Source organism: Vombatus ursinus, unplaced genomic scaffold (genome assembly GCF_900497805.2).
Source record: "Vombatus ursinus unplaced genomic scaffold, bare-nosed wombat genome assembly UNPS02014864.1, whole genome shotgun sequence".
NCBI lineage: Eukaryota > Metazoa > Chordata > Mammalia > Diprotodontia > Vombatidae > Vombatus > Vombatus ursinus.
This window is the reverse complement of record NW_020954642.1, coordinates 11083497-11105736: the sequence shown is the minus strand read 5'-3', so window position 1 is coordinate 11105736 and position 22240 is coordinate 11083497. Positions and strand designations below refer to the sequence as shown.

General features: G+C 36.2%; 1 pseudogene; it reads left to right on the top strand.

Moving 5' to 3' along the window:
* The first annotated feature begins 223 nt into the window (after positions 1 to 223).
* Positions 224 to 722, top strand: LOC114027924 (annotated as a pseudogene).
* Positions 723 to 22240: the final 21518 nt, after the last annotated feature.

Here is a 22240-nt window from a genome sequence, read left to right as displayed (position 1 = left end):
TTAAGGAACAATTAATCCCAATATCTGTTTGAAAAAATAGGTAAAGGAGTCCTATCAAAATCAATTTGTGAAATAAAAATGGTTTTCATACTTAAATCAGTGAGAGAAAAAAGCAGAGAAAGAAAACAATAGGCTTTGTAGATGCTGCTACTGGGAGTCCTTGTCTTGCTGGACACTGACCCCAGATCCCTGCTGCCTCTTCCTCCACTATTGTGCCCAGGCGTCTGTGGCCATGGTCAACTCCAACATGTACTTTGACAACACTGTTGATAACAAGCCCCTAGGTTGGATTACTTTCAAGCTCTTTGCAGACAAAGTCCCAAAGATAGCAGAAAACTTCCATGTTCTGAGCACTGGAGAGAAGGAATTTGGTTACAAGGAATCCTGCTTCCACAGAATCATTCCTGGTTTTATGTTCTGGGGTGACTTAACATGTCATAATGGCACTGGTGCAAGTCCAACTATGGGAAGAAATCTGCTGATGAGAACTGCCTGAAGTATACTGGTCCTGGCATCTTGTCCATGGCAAATGCTGGACCCAACACAAATGGCTCTTATTTTTAATCTGTAATGCTAAAACTGATTTGTTGGATAGCAACCATGCAATCTTTGGCCAAGTGAAAGAAAGCATGAACATTGTGGAAGCCATGGAGCATCTTGGTTCTCAGGATGACAAGACCAGCAAGAAAATCACCATTGCTGACTGTAGACAACTCCCATAAGGTTTTTTTTTTGTTTGTTTGTTTACTTTGTTTTGTTTTTTGTCTTAACCACAAAACCATTCCTCTATAGCTAGAGATAGCACCCCCTGAACCCTATACCCTGTAATCCTTGTGCTGCAATTCTCTTTGGATCTCATTTCCCTTTTCTCCTTGCACAAGTCTGGGCTAGACAACAGAGTTAAGTTTATGATTATGAAATGAAAGCTAATCTACAAAAAAAAGACTACAGTCTAATTACCCCAATGAATATTGATGCAAAACTTTTAAACAAAATACTAGCAAGGAATTACAGCAGTATATCACAAAAATCATACCCTATTACCAGGTGGGATTTATAACAGACATGCATGGCTGGTTCAAGATTAGGAAAACTATAAGCATAATTGAACAGATCAATCACATGAATGATCAATAAATACAGAATTTTTTTTTACAAAATACAATACTCATTCCTATTAAAAAGACAAACAGCAGGAATAATTGTAGCCTTTCTTAAGATAAGTATTATTTAATTAAAACCAAGAGAAGGTCTTATCTGTAAAGAAGATAACCTAGAAGCCTTCCAAAAAAGATCAGGGGTAAAGCAAGAATGTCCATTATTACCACTATTATTCAATACTGTATTAGAAATGCTAACTATAATAATAAGAAAAGAAAAAGGAAATGAAGGTATAAAAATAGGCAATGAGGAAACAAAAGTGTGACTCTTTGCAACTGATATGATTGAATGCTTAGAGTTAGAGGACCCTAGAGAATCAACTAAAAACAATAATTAAAACAATTTTGGAAAAAGGGGGGGCAGGGCCAAGATGGCAGAGGGAAGCAGTGACTGTCTTAAACTCTCTCCCAAAGCCCTCCAAATACCTAAAAAATTGGCTCCAAGCAAATTCTAAAGCAGCAGAACCCACAAAAAGACAGAGTGAAAGAAATGTCCAGCCTAAGACAGCCTGGATGGTTGATTGGAAAGGTATATCATGCCAGGCAGGGAGAGGAGCAAAGTGTGGCATGGGTGCAGGCTGCAGCAACTCTGGAGCACACCTCAGAGGACTGAATCTCTGGCAGCTATGGTGGTTTTCAGACTTCTCAACCCAGGAACACCAAAGACAATGTGGAAGGTCAGTGGGAAAAGTCTGTGACTTCAGTGAGAGAGGAGCTAGGTCTGAGCCACAAGTCTCCAGCGCAACCTGGGGCAGCAGTATTTCCTGAGCTTCCGGCCCACAGACTGAGAGGGAATCGAGTGGCTGATCAGAGGGGGATTGCAAGGATCTCTTTGCCAGTGCTGAGGCAGGAATCTCTTGCTTTACTGGTGCTTGGATCTGGGTCACAGTTCTGAGGGGTGGTCCTGGGGCTAGGAGGAATGCTGGTGTGGTGAAGCTTGTTGTGGCTGTGGAGAGGAAACAGCTCATCCCTTATCATAGCACCTTGGAAGAACTGAAAATTTACAGGTCCCTAGAAGTACCTCTGAAAACAGTTGTACAAAACCCCGAAGCTTGGGACAGTACACTCTTCACATTGGAAGCAGACTTTTACCTTAACAAAGAGTCTAAAACTCAAGTAATTGGTCGGGATCATGAGTAAGCAGCGCAAAAAGAGTCAGACTATATTATCTTACTTTGGTGACAAAGAAGATCAAAACATACAACCAGAAGAGGACAACAAAGCCAAAGCTCCTACATCCAAAGCCTCCAAGAAAAATATGAATCAGTCCCAGGCCTTGGAAGAGCTCAAAAATGATTTTGAGAAGCAAGTAAGAGAAGTAGAGGAAAAACTGAGAGTTTTGCAAGAAAATCATGAAAAACAAGTCAACAGCTTGCTAAAGGAGACTCCAAAAAATACTGAAGAAAATAACACCTTAAAAAATAGCCTAACCCAAATGGCAAAAGAGGACCAAAAAGCCAATGAGGAGAAGAATGTCCTAAAAAGCAAAGTTGGCCAAATGGAAAAGGAAGTCCAAAAGATTACTGAAGAAAATACTTCCATAAAAATTAGAATAGAGCAATTGGAAGCTAGTGAATTTATGAGAAATCAGGACACTATAAAACAAATCCAAAAGAATGAAAAATTAGAAAACAATGTGAAATATCTCATTGGAAAAACAACTGACCTGGAAAATAGATCCAGGAGAGAGAATTTAAAGATTATGGGATTATCTGAAAGCCATGATCAAAAAAATAACCTAGACATCATCTTTCAAGAAATTATCCAGGAAAACTGTCCTGATATTTTAGAACCAGAGGGCAAAATAGAAATTGAAAGAATCTGCTGACCTCCTCCTGAAAGAGATCCCCAAAGGAAAACTCTTAAGAATATTGTAGCCAAATTCCAGAGTTCCCAGGTCAAGGAAAAAATATTACAAGCAGCCAGAAAGAAACAATTCAAGTATTGTGGAAACACAATCAGGATAACACAAAATTTAGCTGCTTCTACATTAAGGGACCACAGGGCATGGAATATAATATTCCAGAGGGCAAAGGAGATAGGATTACAACCAAGAATCACCTACCCAGCAAAACTGAGTATAATCCTGCAGGGCAAAAAATGGTCATTCAGTGAAATAGAGGACTTTCAAGCATTCTTGATGAAAAGACCAGAATTGAATAGAAAACTTGATTTTCCAACACAAGACTCGAGTGGAACATGAAGAGGTAAACAGGAAAGAGAAAATCATAAGAGACTTATTAAGGTTGAACTGTTTACATTCCTGCATGGAAAAATGATATTTGTAACTCATGAGACCTTTGTCAGTATTAGGGTAGTTGGAGGGGAAAAAATTATATGTACGTATATATAGATATAGATAGATAGATAGATAGATAGATAGATAGATAGATAGATAGATAGATAGATAGAAAGATAGATAGAGGACACAGGGTGAGTTGAAAATGAAGGGGTCATATCTGGAGAATAAAAGTAAGGCGTGAGAGAGGAATATACTAGGAGAAAGAGAAAGGGAGAGGTAGAATGGGGGAAATTATCCCACAAAAAAACAAACAGAAAAGAAAAGGCTCTTACAGTGGAGGGGAAATGGGGGAAGGTGAGAGGGAATGAGTGAATCTTATTCTCATAGGATTTGACTTAAGGGGGGAATAACATACACACTCAATTGGGTGTGGAAATCTGTCTTACCCTACAGGAAAATAGAGGGGGAAGGGGGCAAGAGAGTAGGGGAATGATAGAGAGGAGGGCAGATTGGGAAAGGGAGTAATCAGAAGCAAATACTTCAGAGGAGGGACAGGGTCAAAAGAAAGAATAGAATAAATGGGTGGGTGGGATAGGATTAAGGGAAATAAAGTTAGTTTTTCACAGCATGTCTACTACGGGAGTGTTTTGCATAACTGCACATATATAACCTATATTTAGTTGCTTGCCTTATCAATGAGGGTGGGTGGGGAGGGAGGAAGGGAGAAAATTTGGAACCCAAAGTTTTAAAAACACATGTTTAAAAACATATTTTCACGTGCAACTGGGAAATAAGAAATACAGGAAATGGGGTACAGAAATCCATCCTGCCCTACAGGAAAATTGAAGGGGAAGGGGATGACAGAGGCGGGGGGAGAGATAGAAGAGAAGGTAGACTAGGGCAAGGGGTATTTAGAATGCATGCCATCTTGAGGTGAGGGGAGGGGTGAGATGGGGTGAAAATTTGGAACTCAAAATCTTGTGGAAGTAAATGTTGAAAAGAAAAAAAAAATAAAAATTACCATAAAAAACAATTTTGAAACAATTTTTTAAAAAAACTTTAGCAAATTTGCAAGTTATAAAATAAACCCACATAAATCATTAGTATTGTTCTACATTACCAATAAGACCCAGAAAATGAAAATAGAAAGGAAATTCAATTTAACTTCAGAGAATATAAAATGTTTGGTAATCTACATACCAAGACAAACATAAATACAATTGCACAGTACTTTTCACACAAATAAAGACAGATCTACACAGTTGGAAAAATATTAAATGCTCATTGGTAGGTTGAGCCAATATAATAAAAATTACAATTCTAATTGTTAATTTACTTATGCAGTACCATCCCAAACTACCAAAAATTATTTTATGGAGCTAGAAAAAATAATAACAAATTCATCTGGAAGAACAAAATGTCAAAAATATTAAGAGAATTGGTGAAAAAATATGAAGGAGACCTTTAGCAATACCAGATTACAAATCATATTACAAAGTGATAGTCATAAAAACCATCTGGTACTGGCTAAGAAATAGAGTGGAGGATGAGTGAAATAGATAAGGTACACAGAGGACAGTAGTAACTGACTATAGTAATCTCGTGTTTGATAAACCCAAAGAGCTAAACTCTGGGAGCAAAAATTCACCATTTGGTGAAAATTGCTGGGGAAACTGGAAAGCAGTTGGCAGAAACCAGGCATAGAAAAAATCTCACATGACAAACCAAAGTGAAGTCAAAATGGGGAAATGATTTAAACATAAGGGGTGATATCATAAGTAAATTGGTGGAGCATAGGAAAATGTACCTGTCAGATCTATGGATAAGGGAAGAGCTTATCACCAAATAAGAGATAAAAAGGATCAAAGGAAATAAAATAGATAATTTTGATTACATGAAATTTAAAAAAAGTTTGCACAAAAAAAATGCAGCTAAAATTAGACGCAATGCAGGAAACCGGCAAAATTTTTATAGCAAATTTCTCCAAAAAAGTCCTTATTTCTCAAATATGTAGGGAACTGAACTAAATGTATAAAATAAGAGCTATTCCTCAGTCGGTCAAAGGATATGAAGAGTTTTCAGAAGAAGAAGTCAAAACTATCAATAGTCCCCCGAAAAAATGCTCTAAATCACTATTGGTTAAAGATATGCGCATTAAGATGACTCATATCTATCAGTTTGACTAATATGACAGAAAAGGAAAAGGATAAATGCTAGAATGTATGTGGGAAAATAGGTACAGTACTGCACTGTTGGTGGAGCTGAAAACTGGTTCAATCATTCTGAAGAACAATTTGGAACTATGCCCAATGCGCTATAAAACTTTGACCTAGCAATACCACTACTAAGTCTGTATTCCAAAATGAGCAAAGTGAAGGAAAAAGACTCATATGTACAACAGCATTTATAGCAGCTCTTTTTGCAGTGGAAAAGAATTGGATATTGATAGGCTGTCCAACATATGGGAAATAGCTGAACAAGTTGTGGTACATGATTGTGATGGAATACTATTGTGCTTCAAAAAATAATAAACAGGATGTTTTTGGACAAATATAAGAAGACTTATATGAATTGATACAAAGTGAAGTGAACAGATTCAAGAAAACATTGCCCACAGTAACAGGAATATTGTAAGGATGATCAACTGTGAAGACTTAGCTACTCTGATAAAGACAAAGACCCAAGTCAATTTCAAGAGACCCATGAGGAAAAATGTTATCCACCTCCAGAGAAAGAATTGATCAACTCTGAGTATAAATTGAAGCAGACTTTTTTCACTTTCTTTATTTCTCCTGCTTTTTATTATTTCCTTTGCAACATGGGTAATATGGAAATATATTTTGCATAATTTCACATACATGCACACATACACGTACACACGCACACATATATATATATATATATTTGATATATTACTTGCCTTCTCAATGAGTGAGGGAGGCTTGAGAGGGAGAGAAGAATTTTGAGACTCAAATTTAAAAAAATAATAATGTTAAAATAAGCTAACAAGCAAAAATAGAAGAGTCCTTCCTTGAGTGATTTAGCAATCAATCAATCTATTAATAAAAATTTATTTCATGGCTATTGTGTTCTAAGTATTGTGCTAAGAGTTAGGGACAAAACAACAAGAAACAAAATAGTCCTTGTCCTCAGGTGTACTTATTCTATGGAGGTAAGTAGTGTGTGTGTGTGTGTGTGTGTGTGTGTGTGTGTGTGTGTATACATTTAAGTAAATACAAAATATATTTAAAATTGTATAAAGTAAATTGGCAAGAGTTAGTGCTGGCATCTGAGAACATAAGAAATGGCTTCATGTAGGATATAGCACTCAAATAGAGTCTTTTTTCTTCATCTATAAAATGGGGATATTTATAGTATCTATCCAATGAAGGCTATTGAGACCATCAAATGAAATAACACATATAAAGTGCTTAGCAAGCCTTAAAATATTATGTAATTGCTACATAATGGTATTATTGTTATTATTAGAGGTGGTGACAGTAGTAGTGGTGATAATAGCAGTAGTAGTGGTAGTAGTGGTAGTGGTGGTGGAAGTAGTAGTAGTAGTAGTGGTGGTGGTGGTGGTGGTGGTAAAAGAAACTGAGAAATTCTAAGTGGTAAAGGTGAGAAGAATTCTAGACATATGGGACACCCTGTGTACAAGTGCAGAAAAAGGAAGTATAATTTAGTGTATAAGGAAGAACGAGTTAATGGACTTATCAAACCTTTGGCTACTCTTTTCAATTGTATCTATTTATTGCTTGCTCTATTATTTCTCAATTGTTTAACCCATACCCAATCATTTTGACAACAGCTGTATGGTATAATTTGAGAACTGTCCTTTGTCTGCCACATTCATGTATATTTTTGTTTATTATTTCTCTTGAATTTCTAGAACTTTTATTTTTTTAAATGTATTCTGTCATATTTTTCTAATTCTATTAAGCATGTTCTTTGTAATTTGTTCAATATATCATTTGATTGTAAACCAACTCAAGTAATAATGACATTTGTGTCATATTGGCACATTCTAGCCACAAGCTGTGACTATCTCCATATTCCTTTAATTTTGTAAGGAGCATTTTGTAGATTTATTTATATGAATCATTCATGTGTCTCTTTTCTTAATTCAACAAATACTAACTAATCATCTTAATATATTGAAACCATGGTGCTAGCCACCTCTATACCTTGGTGTAGTATCTTGGAGTCACCTTTATTTATGCCATGGTGTAGCATCAAAGCAAGAATAGAAGGATTACAGTGGAGAGATCTTTGGTGAATCTTTTCAATCTCTTAAATTAGGAACTTCTGAGTAACATTTAGTAGAAAGAATGGGGAGATTAATAACCCTTTAACTAGGGTACTGGTGAATATCCCAGCTACTCCTTACCAAATAGTATTTGAATTGATAAAAACTCTCCAATGAATTGTTTGAGGCCATGTCAAGATTTCTGATTTAAAGTCATCTCCAGCTGCTCATAAAGCAAAGGATAAAAGCAGCAAGTTAAAGAATTGTAATGACTTCTATTGAAGCATTCACCATGTGGAAACTCAGAGGGAAACACACACACACATAAACACACATATGTGCATATGCACAACAAAAAAGAAACCAGGAAAGTCAAACTGCCAGGGAGCTAAAGGTTTCAATAAGAGTGCTTACCCACTGCCAACTTGGAGGGTGGTTTTAATCAGAATATTAAATGGAGGTAATTATAGACCACTAATTTGTATTTTTTTCCTTTTTTCAATAAAAATGGAACATTTTAAGACAGTGTGATCATACTACTATGAATGTCTTTGACAGCTGAGGTTACATAAACCCCATTACATATAATCATCATAACAATACCAAGCCAGCCGGACAGTAGTGGAGGAGGGAGCAATATCCCAGGAGAGGGGTGGAAAATATCTAAATTGGCAAGTGGTAGGTCCATCTTAGAAGTAATATTATAAAGCCCAAGGGAGAGGTTTTGACAAATGGTGCCAGAAGGGCTAACTGAGCTCAGTACTTTCTGGTCACAAAGGGAAACTAGAGGATAATCAGTGGAAAGGCATGGAAAGGCTGCTCATTCATACTCTCAACAGAACCAGGAGACTGGGGAGATGGCAGAACTTCTCACTGAAATCTAAAATCAAGAAAGATCAAAAGTCACCCGACACATGGCATGAGTAGCAATAGTAAGTTCTATTTGTTTATAGGACTATATAGTTTACAGTATTCTCATAATACTGTGATATAGATTGAATTTGTTTTTTTTTCTCATTTTGCAGATGAGGAAACTAAGGATCAAAGAGGTATTTATTATTTTTAATAATATCTCACACTTTTATGGGGCTTTGAAATCCACAGAGTTTTGTTCCCAACAACTTTATGAAATGAGTGAGACAAGTATTATCTCCCTCTCCAGCCCCAAATCACTGCCCTACAGGAAGAAATCTTAAAAGTGAGTTCAACTATGTCTACATTTCTGACATTATGCACTAGACTAAAGGTGATCTCACAGGTCTTGTCATTATATGTTCCACGGTATTCACTAGGTCACTATAGACAAGGTAGAGGAGTGGGCATCCTAACCTTTAACCTCAACCTACCCCTATGCCTTAAACACAATTGCTGGTGTAACCATTCAAGAGAAGTAACTTCATGCCCAAAACTAAGGTCAATCATTTAATAAGAGCTTATTATTTGCCAGACACTGTGTTAAGTGCTAGGGATACAAAGAAAAGCAAAGCTAATACCAACCCTCAACAAGTTGACAAATTAGTGGAGGACACAATATGCAACCAATTCTGCACATAAAAAATGTGCAAGGCAAATTTGAAGAAATCTCACATGAAGGCACTAACATTAAGGTATTGAAGCCTAACAGCCTCCAAATTCATTATCCTTCAGTATTCCTGTCCAGTCACATACCTCAATTCTCACCCCCAAACACTTTCTTTGTTATAATATCATCTCCCAAAACACACCAAAACCATACAATAACAGGTTTCACAATAAACTGCCACTGTTCCCTCATTCCCACACACTCACAGCCATTATGTTATTGTTAATTCCATTTTTTGTAATATTGCTTAGTTCCTGCAATGTACAGTTAAGACAAGTCAACAGGCATTTATTGATTAGTCATGATGGGTCAGGCACTAAGCTACACGCTGGGAACATAAATTCAAAAATAGTCCTTGCTCTTAAGGAGCTCACAATCTAATAGAGGAAACAACATGAAAAAAACTATGTACAAATTAGATGTAAAAAAAAAAAGAATATGGAGAAAATCACAGATGGAAATTACCAGTATTATGGGGAACTAGGAAAATCTTTTTACTGAAGATGACATTTTAGATGAGATTTGGAGGAAGCCAGAAGGTAGAGTTTAGTAGAGAGCATTCCAATCATAAGGGACAGCCAGTAAAAAAATGTATTATGTTGCAAGATGGAGTGTCTTCCGCAAGGAACAGCAAGAATAGTGTCACTGAATCATAGATTATATGGAAGGGAGTTATATGTAAGAAGACTAGAAAGGTAGAAGGCGAGTAGAGGTTAAAAAGGACTTTTAAAGAAGATTTTAGGGGCAACTAGGTGGTACAGTAGATAGAGCACTGGCCCTGGATTCAGGAGGACCTGAGTTCAAATGTGGCCTCAGACACATAATACTATCTCTGTTTAACCCGGGCAAGTCACTTAACTCCATCGCCTAGCCAAAAAAAAAAAAAAAAAGGAAGATTTTACATTTGATCCTGGAGGAAATAGCAAGCTCCAACTTTTTATTGAATGGAAGGGAGGAGGGAGTGTAACATAGTCAGACCTGTGCTTTAGGGAAATCATTTTGATAGTTGATTGGAGGATGGACTAGAGTGGGAAGAGATTTTTGGTTGGGAGGCCATCCAGAAAGCTATTGCATCAAGGGCTACCCCCTAGGTGTGGTAGTGTCAAAGGTAAAGAAGGAATACCATTAAATTTGACATTAAAGAATTTGTAATTTTGGGGAGAGCAGTTTCAGTTGAATAAAGAGGTCAGAAAGAAAACTGCAGAGTGAAGAAGAGAGTGAGAAGAAAAGAAGTAGAGGTAATAATTAAAGATCTTTTTTTTTTACCCACAAGAAGGGAGATAAGTGATGATAGCTAATAGAAATGGAAGGATCTCAAGTGAGGGTTGCGTGTTTGTTTGTTTTTCAGATGGAGGACATAGGCATAAGCAACAGGAAGCAGCCATTCAAAGGAGACAGACTGAAGATTAGTGAGCTACTCTGCTGCAGTAAACAGGATAGAATCGAGTTACCTGGGCAGGTACAGGGGATTGCCTTGGCAAGAAAAAGAAAGAAAAGGGAGAAAGAAAGGGAGAAAATGGTGGAAGAAGATAACTGTAACAGAAAGTCTAACACCATCAATCTCTTGTTTCAGATTCAATATTGAAAGGAAATGACCACTCACAAATATCTGAGCAGTTAATAAAAAGAGGTCTACTTTGTCCTAACACAACAGGTATATGTAACAAGGATTCAGTAGCATTCAGCTTTCTTGGAAACCTCCCTCAATTCCATAGGGAAATGCATCTTGGAAGCTACGTTGGGAAGCAAGGGCTGATCAACTCCCAGGAACAGTCTGTTGTCTGTTAGGTAAAATGAATTTGTATTTCAGTGAAATGGGAGAACTCTGCCCTGTCACAGCATGTAACTGAGATGAGATGTGATGGAGAGGAGAAGGGGAAGCTTTTGGCAAATGGCATTGATTTTTTTGTTTTCCTCATAGAATATGAGCCAGGGTTCTCTGTTGAAGGCATGGGTGAGGAGGCTCCATGGAAGAACTGAGGAGGAATGAAAATATTTTAAAGCATCTGTGATGAGAGAGAGATAGTGAATCAATTAGGTATATAGAAAAGATTGCCTTGCCATAGCTTGAGTGACCAGTTAAGATAATGTAGCAAAAATTTGTAGTGGACCCATGGTTTCATGATTTTCTCCAAGTTTATTTTTTTTCAATAGAACATTAGTACATGCAAAGTCAGCAAACAGTGGGTATAATCCAGGACTGAGGCTTGTGTAGGCAAGGTTGTGTTGGCAGGTTAAGGGGATAAGGAAATCAAGGGAAGAGAATAGCATAGACCTCATTCTTCAAATGGTCAAGATAAGGAAATGTGAAGGGTATAGCCAGTGCAGAAGTGATAATCTAGCAAAGAACTGAGTATTTGAGGGATTTGAGGCCATAATGAGTTTAAACAATAGGTTTAGGCATTGTAAGGCATAGGGAAAGAGAATAACAAAAGATAATGATCAGATAAAGGAATTTCAGAGTTCATGGAAATGGTATTCTCATGGAAGATGGCAAGATCAAAAGCAAAACTATCTCTTTATGGAATCAGTGGCTGAAGGAGTAGGTCATGAGAAATTAGTAAATTCAATGACAGGGAAATTAACATTTGAAAGGATATCTTTGTTTATATTATAGTCTCTTCTTATGAGGGTATGAGACAGAGAAGAAAGATTGTAAAACAAGCAAAGGACTCAGTGAGGAAGGAAGGAGGATAGCTTCAATTTCAATAGTTAAAACTACCAAAATACTGATTGGGTGATATATGTGCATTGAATGAATCTCAAAGGAAGATACATTATTCAAAGATGGTGGGAGAAGAGTCTGCAAATAACAATGGGGAAAAGAATATTCCAATTCCTATAACACAGCTAGAGAGTCCAGCATATGCAACTATTACTGGAAAGAGTGGCTGGGGATGCTGTGTCCTCAGAAAGACAAGAAACAAGCATGTATTAAGAAGGTGCTATGCATCAGGCTATATGTTCAGTGCTGGGGATGCAAAAAGAAAGACAATTCTTGCCCTCAAGAGTTAATACTCAAGGACAGATTATGAGGTGGCAGTGTAGATGCTGATGATATCTGTGCAGAAGCCAAAAAAAAAGTCAGAAGCGTATCTGGGAGGAAAATGAAGCATAGATGCCCTAGGCTCATCACCAGAATGGAGACCATGGGAGGAATTCATAAATGGGATAAAGGGGACAGTGTAGTCAAGGGATGCCAGTTCTCAGTGAATGCAAGATGGAAGGGATAAGAAAGGAAAAGGTTGAAAATGTAAGTAATTATTTCCATGAGCAGGAATTCCAGAAAGCACAGTAGAATAAGTGTGTAGATCTTGAGTGGAGGGAGCACAGGGGTGAGGTAGGTTAAGGGGAATGGGAATAAGGGAGAGGGTATTGGAAGATAAGGAACTGGGTTTGTAAAACTATAGCTAGGTGCTTAGAATCACCTGGATGAAAGAGGCTTTGACAAGGCACTAGTATGCTATTCACTGAAGAGTGATTTCAGACAGATACTCATCATTCTGAAGAGTCAAATTATCTAGTGTGGAAATGTGACTGACTGGAGGGTGAAGGTAGTGGAGAGAGAGGATAGTGGTACAGTCTTCTCACAATATGGAAGGTGCAGGTAGAGACTCAATGATCATTGAATTGGCTTCAGATTGGAATTCTCTGAGGGCATCAGGCAGTGGTATGGAGATGGAAATAGGAGAAAGGTAGTGAAAGGAAGGAGGGAAGGCAAACACTAAGGAGTTGGACAGGAGTTTTAATGCAGTAAAGGCTCATCATGAGTCAGTAGTCCTGCAGGGGGGGAAGCTAATTGCTAATATTAAATCAATACAGAAAGAGAATCCATAATGAGGAAGGCATTGGTTGCATTGTCTTCTGTCCAGAACCAGCCCTATCTAGAGCATTTTGCTTAGTTATGGACACCAAATTCTAGAAAAGACATTGATAAGTGGGAATGCATATAGAAAAAGTCAACCAAGATGGGGAATGGTTTGGAGATCCATGATGTAATTTGGAAAGAGACATTATGCCATTTTTAGTTTTATCCCCAATGTCTGGCAAACAATAACTGGCTAATAAATGCATGTTGATTATTTGCTTGAGCTATTAAAGTAACCAGGAATGTTTAGATTAGGAAAGTAAAGACTTGATGGGACATGATTCCTATCTTTTAGTATTTATAGGGCTGTCAGAAAGATTTATGTTGTACTGTTTGATCCCATGGAACCAGACAAGAAGGAATTGGTGGAACTGACAGAAAAATGTCTCATGATTAGAGCTGTGCCAAAGTGGAAGAGGCTAGCTGAGCTCCCTTTCACTAGAGGTTTTCCAGCCAGGTCTATATCCATCACTTTTCAGCGATATTGCAGAAGTGATTTCTGTTCAGGTATGGGTCAGAAGAGATAACAACTCAGGCCCCTTGCATATCTGACCTTATGATTCTGTAACCAAGGTGGTGACTTGAGGAGAGAAGGGAACAGCTGCAACAAATGTTGTGAAAGTAGAATGAACAAAACTATCGCAATGTTTGACTATAAAAGGAGAGGGAAGGGAGAGGAAAAACTTGACATCAAGGGGCAGGGGCAGGAATACAAGGCCTTCAAGAAAAGTTGCTTCTGAAATGTGATATTGAACATAGGGTAAAGTGATATAGGGCCAGGTGTGCTATAGAAATTTAAAGAAACCACAACTCTATGCAGCTGGATCTCAATATTCTAATGTTTTCTTTTTCTTTTTCTTCTGGTCCAAAAATTTCATCAATGTTAGGACTTTCTCAAGGAGGAAACTCCCTCTGCAAGTGAAGATCTGTAATTCTTCTGCAATTACAGTCTAGAAGAATTAATTTCTTAGGGGAACTATCAGCTTAAATCTCTTGCCCAGCATCACCAGCCAGTAATGTCAGAGGCAGAATTTGAACTGAGATCAACTTGACTCTGAAAATGGCTTTCTGTCCACTACATAATATTACTTTTCTTGGAGGAAGAAATTTACAATGTTGAAAGAGTCTGTGCAGAAATAAGGACAAGGTTACTGTGCTTAGCAAAAGCATGAATTACAATCAAGCTGTAATTATGGTTTCTCCAGCAGTTCTGCTTTTTAGCTATAGGAGAAGAGTATAGTGCTCTTTTTCATATATAAGCAAAAAGTATAGCAATTTCTAGTGGCACAGAAGTACAGATATACTCTTTTCTTTCTCTTCTTTAATAAAACAAAGGTAATACTTTTAACACACATGAGCAGACATTTTCCAGCCCCTTACTTTCCTCTACCAATGTCCATCTCTCCATACCTTGTGTTCATCTAGAGAAATGACTTCCCAGCTAAAATCTGACTTTTTACAGGAACCATTTCCCAAGCCCCCTTAATGCCAGTACATTCCTTTTGTGTATTATCTCCTATACAACATGCCTATAGCTTGTTTGTCCATACTTGTTTTTATATTGTTTCTTCCATTAGACCATCAGCTCTTTGAAAGTGGGAACTGTCACCTGCCTTTCTTTGGATTTCCAATACTAAATTGTTCTTGGAATACAATAATTGCTAAATAAGTGTGTACTGACTGACTCTGGGACTTCGAATTCAAATCATCTGGCCTAGGCGAAATGATATTTGAAAAACCACAGAGAATGGAAGAAGTAGGTGCTGTGGGACAAAAGAACTCTAAATTTTGTTCAGACTAAAAAATAAAAGGAAAAGCATAGAATTTGTATACTATTAAAAGCAGATGTAACCTAAGAGATGATTTAATTTGTCCCTCTCATTTTACACATTGAGAAAGTAAAATACAGAAAGATTAAATAACATGCCTACAAATATTTTTATAAATATGTCTCCTTCCTCTTTCTTGGATTTCTTTGAGCTGTAAGTTGAGAGGTGGCACAACTGGATTAATTGTGTGGGAAGTTTGATAACTTTCCAGGTATAGTTCAAAAGTACTTTACAGAAAGGTTAGAATAATTCACATCTCTACCAATAGTGCAATAGTGAACCTGTTTATTCACAGTTCTTCTGACATTCGTCATTTTCCTCTTTGGTCAACTTTCATATCTTTTTTTTGTCTAGTGGGCATGATGTAGAGCCTCAAAATTGCTTTGATTTGCATCTCTCTAATAATTATCAATTTTGAGAATTTTCTATATGATTGTTGAAACCTTGGATTTTTTTCTTTGAAAATTGAAACTTTCCAATATTTGCTTATTTATTGAAGAATGAGTCTTAGTGTTGTGAATTTGAACAAGCTCCTTGTGTATCATAGAAATGAGAACTTTATCAGAGAAATTACTACAAAGAACTCTCCAACCCACCCATACTGACTTACCTATCCCTTTTCTAAATTTTACTAAAATAATTTTTTGTTCCAAAACTTTCAAAAATTTTACATGATCAAAATTATTCATTTCCTCTCTGGTTATCCTCTTTATCATTATTTTAGACATGTACTCTTCTCCTTTCCATAGCTTTGATAGTCAATTCTTTCCTCATCCTTCTAATTTACTTACAATATGATTTTTTTTTTTGGTATATTTATCATGTGTCCATTTTGAGATTATCTTGGAATCCAGTCTGAATTGTTGATTTAAACCTAATTTCTGACAGACTGTTGTCCACTTTTCTCAGCAGTTTTTGTAAAATACTGAGTTCTTCCCCCGGTAACTGGAGTCCAGTTAATTAAATACCATGATACTATGTTTTTGTTTGTTTGTCTATGTTGCATATCTAAACTATTCTACTCTCCCACCCTCTCTTTTTTTTAAACCTGTTCCAAATAATTTCAGTGACTGTTGATTTGTAAAGTTCCAAGATTCCCTTTATTCCTAGTTTTTCTATTATCCTTTAGATTCTTAACCCTTTGTTCCTCCATGTAAAGAACATTTTAAAAAAATTTATTATATTTTTGCTAGTTCTGTAAATATTTTTTGCATTTGATTATTAAAGTATTTTATAAGTAATTTAATTTAGGTAGTACACAATTTTGTTACATTGACTCAGCCTACTAATGAACAATTAATATTTCTCATTTTTTTTTATTTCAGCAAATAGTGTTTTATTATTAGATTCATATTGTCCCAGAGCGAATCTTGGAAGCTATAGTACCAAGATCTTTATAGCTTCTTTCTGATTTACTTTGAATTTGAATTTCTTTCTAGCTCTACTTGTTAGGTCTGGCTGGTTTTATTATAAGAATGCTGATGATTTATGTCTGGGTATCATAAATCCTGTAACTTTGTTAAACTCATGAATTATTGGCATTAATTTTAATTGTCTTTAAGGTTTGCTACATATACTTCAATATGTGTAGAAGTGATAATTTTGTTTTCTTTTTGCCTGTGCTTATTCTCTTGATTTGTTTTCTTTGTCTTCCTGCTATAGTTAGCATTTCTACCACTCTATTGAATAATTGTGGTGATAATTGGTATCCTTTCCTTATCACTGATCTTATTTGAAAAACCTTTAACTTTCCTATATTACATATATTGTTAGCTTTTGGACTTAGATAAGCATTATTTACTGTATTAAGAAAAGGCCCATTTGTTCCTGTGATTTTTAGTGTCCTTTAACAGAAGTCAGTATTGGATTTTGACAGAAGCCTTTTCAGGTTTTCATTATTTATGGTATTAACATAATATATGGTAGTATGGTATTTTTAATATTATAGTCTTCCTTATATTTAGCTGCTCTTGTGATCCTGATATAAACCCAACTCCCTCGTGGTGTATATAGTCTTTCTGATAAGATTCTTTAGCTAACTTCCAATATTTTATTTAAAATTTCTGCTTCAATGTTCATTAGGATATCAGTCTATAATTTTCTTTCTCTGTTTTGCTTCTCTCTGGTTTAGATATTAAGATTACATTGATATCATACAAAGAAATTGGAAGGGAGCCTTCTTTTCTTATTAGTACAAAAAATAGTTTATGTAGTACTGGAACCAATTGTTCTTTGAATGTTTGATAGAATTCATTGGTGAATACATTTTGGTCTCTCCTTCCCACACACTTTGGGACTTGATTTATAATTTGTTCAAATCTTTTTCTAATATTTGGTTACATAAATTGTCTATTTCTTTTGTTAATGAGGATATATTTGGACAGTTAAAAGGAAAAAAAAATACTGCTTCTGACATGAGCAAAATCACCAATATTTCAACTAGACTCATCTTTTAGGAAGTTCCATTTTAGTTTGACAAAGTGGGTCTAGATCTCTGGATATTACATACAAGTGATGTGAAGTGGCAAGAGGAAAACTATACTTTTCCTGTTACAATATCTTTTGTATGTTTTCAGATTTAGTGTAGTAGAATGGAAAGAACATTAGACTGGGAAATAAAAGGTCTAAGCTAGAGCCTCATCTCTGCTACTTTCTGTTCATTCCTTCATGCTTTCCTTCACTCATTCATTTGTCTAACAATTATTTAATGCCTAAGTTATGCAGAGTCCTGTGCTGATGCTACCAGGAAGATAGAAAGTTTAGATAAACTATATCCCTGTCCTCACAAAACCTAATTAAATGATAGAAAACAGATAATTTAGAGGAAATAGATAAATTATTATTAAAGGTCACATACAATTCAGGGCCATTTACACAGGTTGGAGTTTGAGGAAAATGGAAGATTACATGTATGAATTCTTGATAGAACCCACCTATTTCATTTACTACAAAGAGTAACTATTATGAGTAGGAGAAATACATGCCTGTTGACAGGGGGAGTCTATGTGTCAGAGAACATGGGGTTGGAAGAAGAGAGGAGCTCAACCTTTAGCTTGGCTTATGAAAGATGCATACATTTAGGGAATTATCTTAGCAGTGAAGTGCCAAGCCTTGCCAACAAGTAGCCCAGATCAGAAACAGTGTGCTGGAGGTTTTAACCTTTCCATCTCTAGAATTTCTGATGTAAAGCCATAAGAGCCCTGCTGTACTAATTGTTAAGGCCTCATCTGGACCATTATTTCAGGCTGACCATAGCTATCAATCACTTCACTACCTAGCCATCTTTTCAGTACAGCTTTGTTGAAAAGCCCATACGCTTACCACCACCACCACCACCACCACCCCTTCTGGAACCATTATCAAATCACTTATGCCTTTGATACTACATTGCAAGTACAAAACTATTCCACCATGGGGGAATTCCATCCATTATTCTTGTAATATTCCAAACAAAATTAGCCATCACAGGACTCTTTCTCTCCAAAGTGTCTTGCCTCTCCCACTCCCACCTTGGAGTACAAGTTATTTAAGAACAAGGAATGTCTTTTCTTTTATGTTTCCCCAGAGGCGTCTAGGTGACAGAGTGGATAGAGAGCTGGACCAGGAATCTGGAGGACCTGGAATTAAATCCAGCCTCAGATACTAGTTTTAACACCTTGGCCAAACCAATTGCTCTGTCTACTTGAGTTTATTCAATCTGTATAATGGATATAATAGAACTTATCTTCCAGGGTAATGGTGAGAATAAAATGAGATAACATTTATAAAGCAGCAATAGTAGTAGTTTCATTATCATCATCATCTCAAATTCACAGTATAATGCACATAGTTAATACTTAATAAATGCTATTAATATTCATTCACACTCTTATTTATTAGGGGAAGAACATCAGGATAATATTAACCCTGGTCAAATGTATCTAGTTCACACATTCTGTCACTTAAAGGGAAATTTGAGTTAATAAACTTTTCTTTGAAGGATGTTAAGGACCATTTATGTCTTAGTGTCCTTTATCTTCTTTAGATGAATACCAACCTGGATCAGCTTCAGTGATTGGGGGGTTTTGAGGTATGGGATTGAACAACGTTAAGTGGGGGAAAGATGTGGCAATTTTGGAAATGAGAATACATAGGGGAATAAGAAATTATTAAGGAATAGGACTTAGAACTAATATTCACTTTTATTTATATAAGATGTGTCAAAAGTCTTAGGGCTGTTTGAACCTTCAAATGGCATTAAGGTTTTGGGCATACTATGTATGGTCTTTTATGGTTATGTTTGATATGTCATTTGATTTTCGTTCTAGCTCTATAATGTAATAATGAATGTCTCATTGTACCTATCTTACAGATGAAAAAAAAATTGAGTCTTAGGTAGATTAAAGATATCAACTTCAAGAATCTTCACATTTAATTGTTTCTATAGCTTCCTTTGAAGGCTGAAGAGTTTGAGGGAAATGGGAAGGTCCATTAAGAACTTTATAATAAATTTTCATTTCTCTTCTTTCAATTTTTGTTATGGCTACTCATGGATTCTTGTGAATGCATTTTAGACTGGTAGAACTAGAAGGGTGAGGTCCTACAGGTAACTTCTGGTAACAGAGAAAGCACTAGACTCCTCATAGATAGATCAAGGTTTGAATTCTGCCTTCTCTTTCACCTTACTTCCTGACACGTAAATCTTCAATCTAGAGACATTGGTTTCCTGGCTGCTCCACAAATAAGTCACGCCATCCCTAAGCTCTAGTAATCTTCTCTGCCTGTTCCCTATGCCTGGAATGCTTTCTCTCCTCCTCTCCAACTACTGACCTTCTTGGCTTCCTTTATGTCACAATTAAAATCCCATTTTTAAAAGAAGTCTTTCCAAACCCTTCTTAATTCTAGTTCCTTCCTATCTTAAATTATTATTTGCTTATCCTCTATTTATCATTGCTTTCTATATATTTGTCTATATATTGTCTCCCCCATTAGATAGTGAGCTTTTTGAGGGCAGGGACTATCTATTGCCTCTTTCAGTATCTCTAACACTTAGTGCAGTGCCTGGCACATAGTAGGAACTTAATAAATATTTATTGGTTGATTAATAGTTCTCTGGCCATGAGCAACTCTCTAAACCTGTCTGACCCACAGTTTCTTCATCTGTAAAGTGGAGATAAAACTTGTGCTATCTGATCCCTACAGTTATTATAAGGAATATACTTTGTAAATGTGATTTAATGTTAGCAGCTATTCCAATAGCCTTCCTTTATAAAAACAGGTAAATTAAATATGACCAGAGTGGATGTGACATGCCTAAGGTAACACAATAAACTAAGTGGAGAGAGAACTCACATCTCCTAACTCAAGTAAGTTTTTTCTCTACTATATCACACTGCTATTTCTCCTATAGTGATTTCTTATATTTGCATCATTGAGAGAGGACATTAAAGAGATGATTCTTCACATATCTTTTTATTTAAACCCTAAAAAGATTCTCTGAGAGAGACTGTTAACACTCATAGGATAACTTTTACATGATCAACCTTATGTGCATCTATTTCTTAAGCCTTCTGAAACTGAAGAGAAATCTTGGCATTGCTTGCCTGTATACTACATATTAATTCCTAGATGAGTTCAATTTTTTTTTCTTTATAAAGGATTGGTGATAAAAATAAATATCTGTAAGCATATCAAATCTTCAAATTTTAGTACCTTGATGCTAGTGTTCCTTTTATTGCAAGGCATCTTATTTTCACCTTCATAAAATTGAATGCTTGCGTGTACCATATAATTAAATTTAGCCACACCAAAGGCTCTAGCCTATGTATTTATTAACTCTTGACTGCATTGCTTTTCAAATGCTTTGTTGAAGTTTAAGATGCAACTGTATCTAAGATGAAACCTTTTTAAATACAATGCACAGATTCTAAACTTTGGTAAACTGTGAAACATTGTTGATTGACTGTTCTTTGCCACCTACACAGCATAGAGTAATAGAACTGGAACCCTGTTGAACCTTAGTTCTGCTGTATACTAAACAAGAAACTTAGTATACAAGTGGACAAGTCTTTTCACCTTGAAGAATCTCTGAATTAAAATGGACCATTAAGTCTGCCCAATACCCAAATAGGAGTGGCTTTTGAAACAACCCAGCTACCATTCTCTGATCTCCACTTGAAGCTTTCCAGATATAGGAAGCTCAATGTCTGGATTTCACCTTTGGATAATTTAATTGCCAGGAATTCCTCTCCTACTCTATTCCCCACCCCCACCCCTCAACTACTTTATATTAACACTGAGTGGCAGTGAATGACATAGTGAATAGAAAGCTGGCTTTATAGTTACAAAGACCCAAGTTCAAGGTCTATTCTCTGCTATGTGCTGACAGTGTGGTGATCCTGAACTGGTCTCATAAATTATCCGTGCCCCTCAGTAACTCTGTTAGACAATAAATTACAGAGAATTTTCTGACCTGCATTGGTAAATTATACACACACACACACACACACACACACACACACACACACATATAGATATATTACCTTTGAGTTTCCTATACCAGTAAAATCTAGTCTCAATTCTTTTCAATACTAAATTTCCTTCTTCTCAACTTCCACCCACTGTTCCTAGTTCTTCTTTCTGGGGACAAGCAGAATAAATCTATTTCCCTCCTTCATATGATGGATTGAAGGAAAGAAGGGAGGAAGGAAAGCAAATAATAAGCATTTACTAATTTCCTACTATGTGACAAGCACTGGGTGAAACACTTTAACATTATTATCTCACTTGATCCATACAACACCCCTGAGAAGGAAGTGCCATTATCATCCCCATTTTACACTTCAGGAAACTGAGACAAAAGTTAAATTACTTGCGCAGGGACACCCAGCTAATAAGTAACTGAGGGTAAATTCGAACTCTTGCTTTCCTGATTCCAGGCTAACCTCTCTAATAACTACAATAATATGCTCCCGAAATTGTCAACTCTAAAAACTAAAAAGTCCTAACTCCTTCAAGTAATAGTTATATCTATGCCTAGGGAATGTCATATGTATTCATTTTCCTAAGATTTTTTTTCAGTTCTCACATCTTTCAGAATCTCATTTCCCTATGAAATAAATGAATTGGACTAGATTCTATCCATTCAACATGTGACCAAATGTGGACCAGGTAATCACCCAAGATACAGCCTGCCTGAAAATTTCATCCAAGAAAAAAATTCATTTAGGACACATAAATGAATAGATTAATAAAGACTAAGTATGTGTCTACCACTGCTACCGTAAAACTGGCCCCAAAAGTCATGCTAGAAAGCTTAAATTAATTAG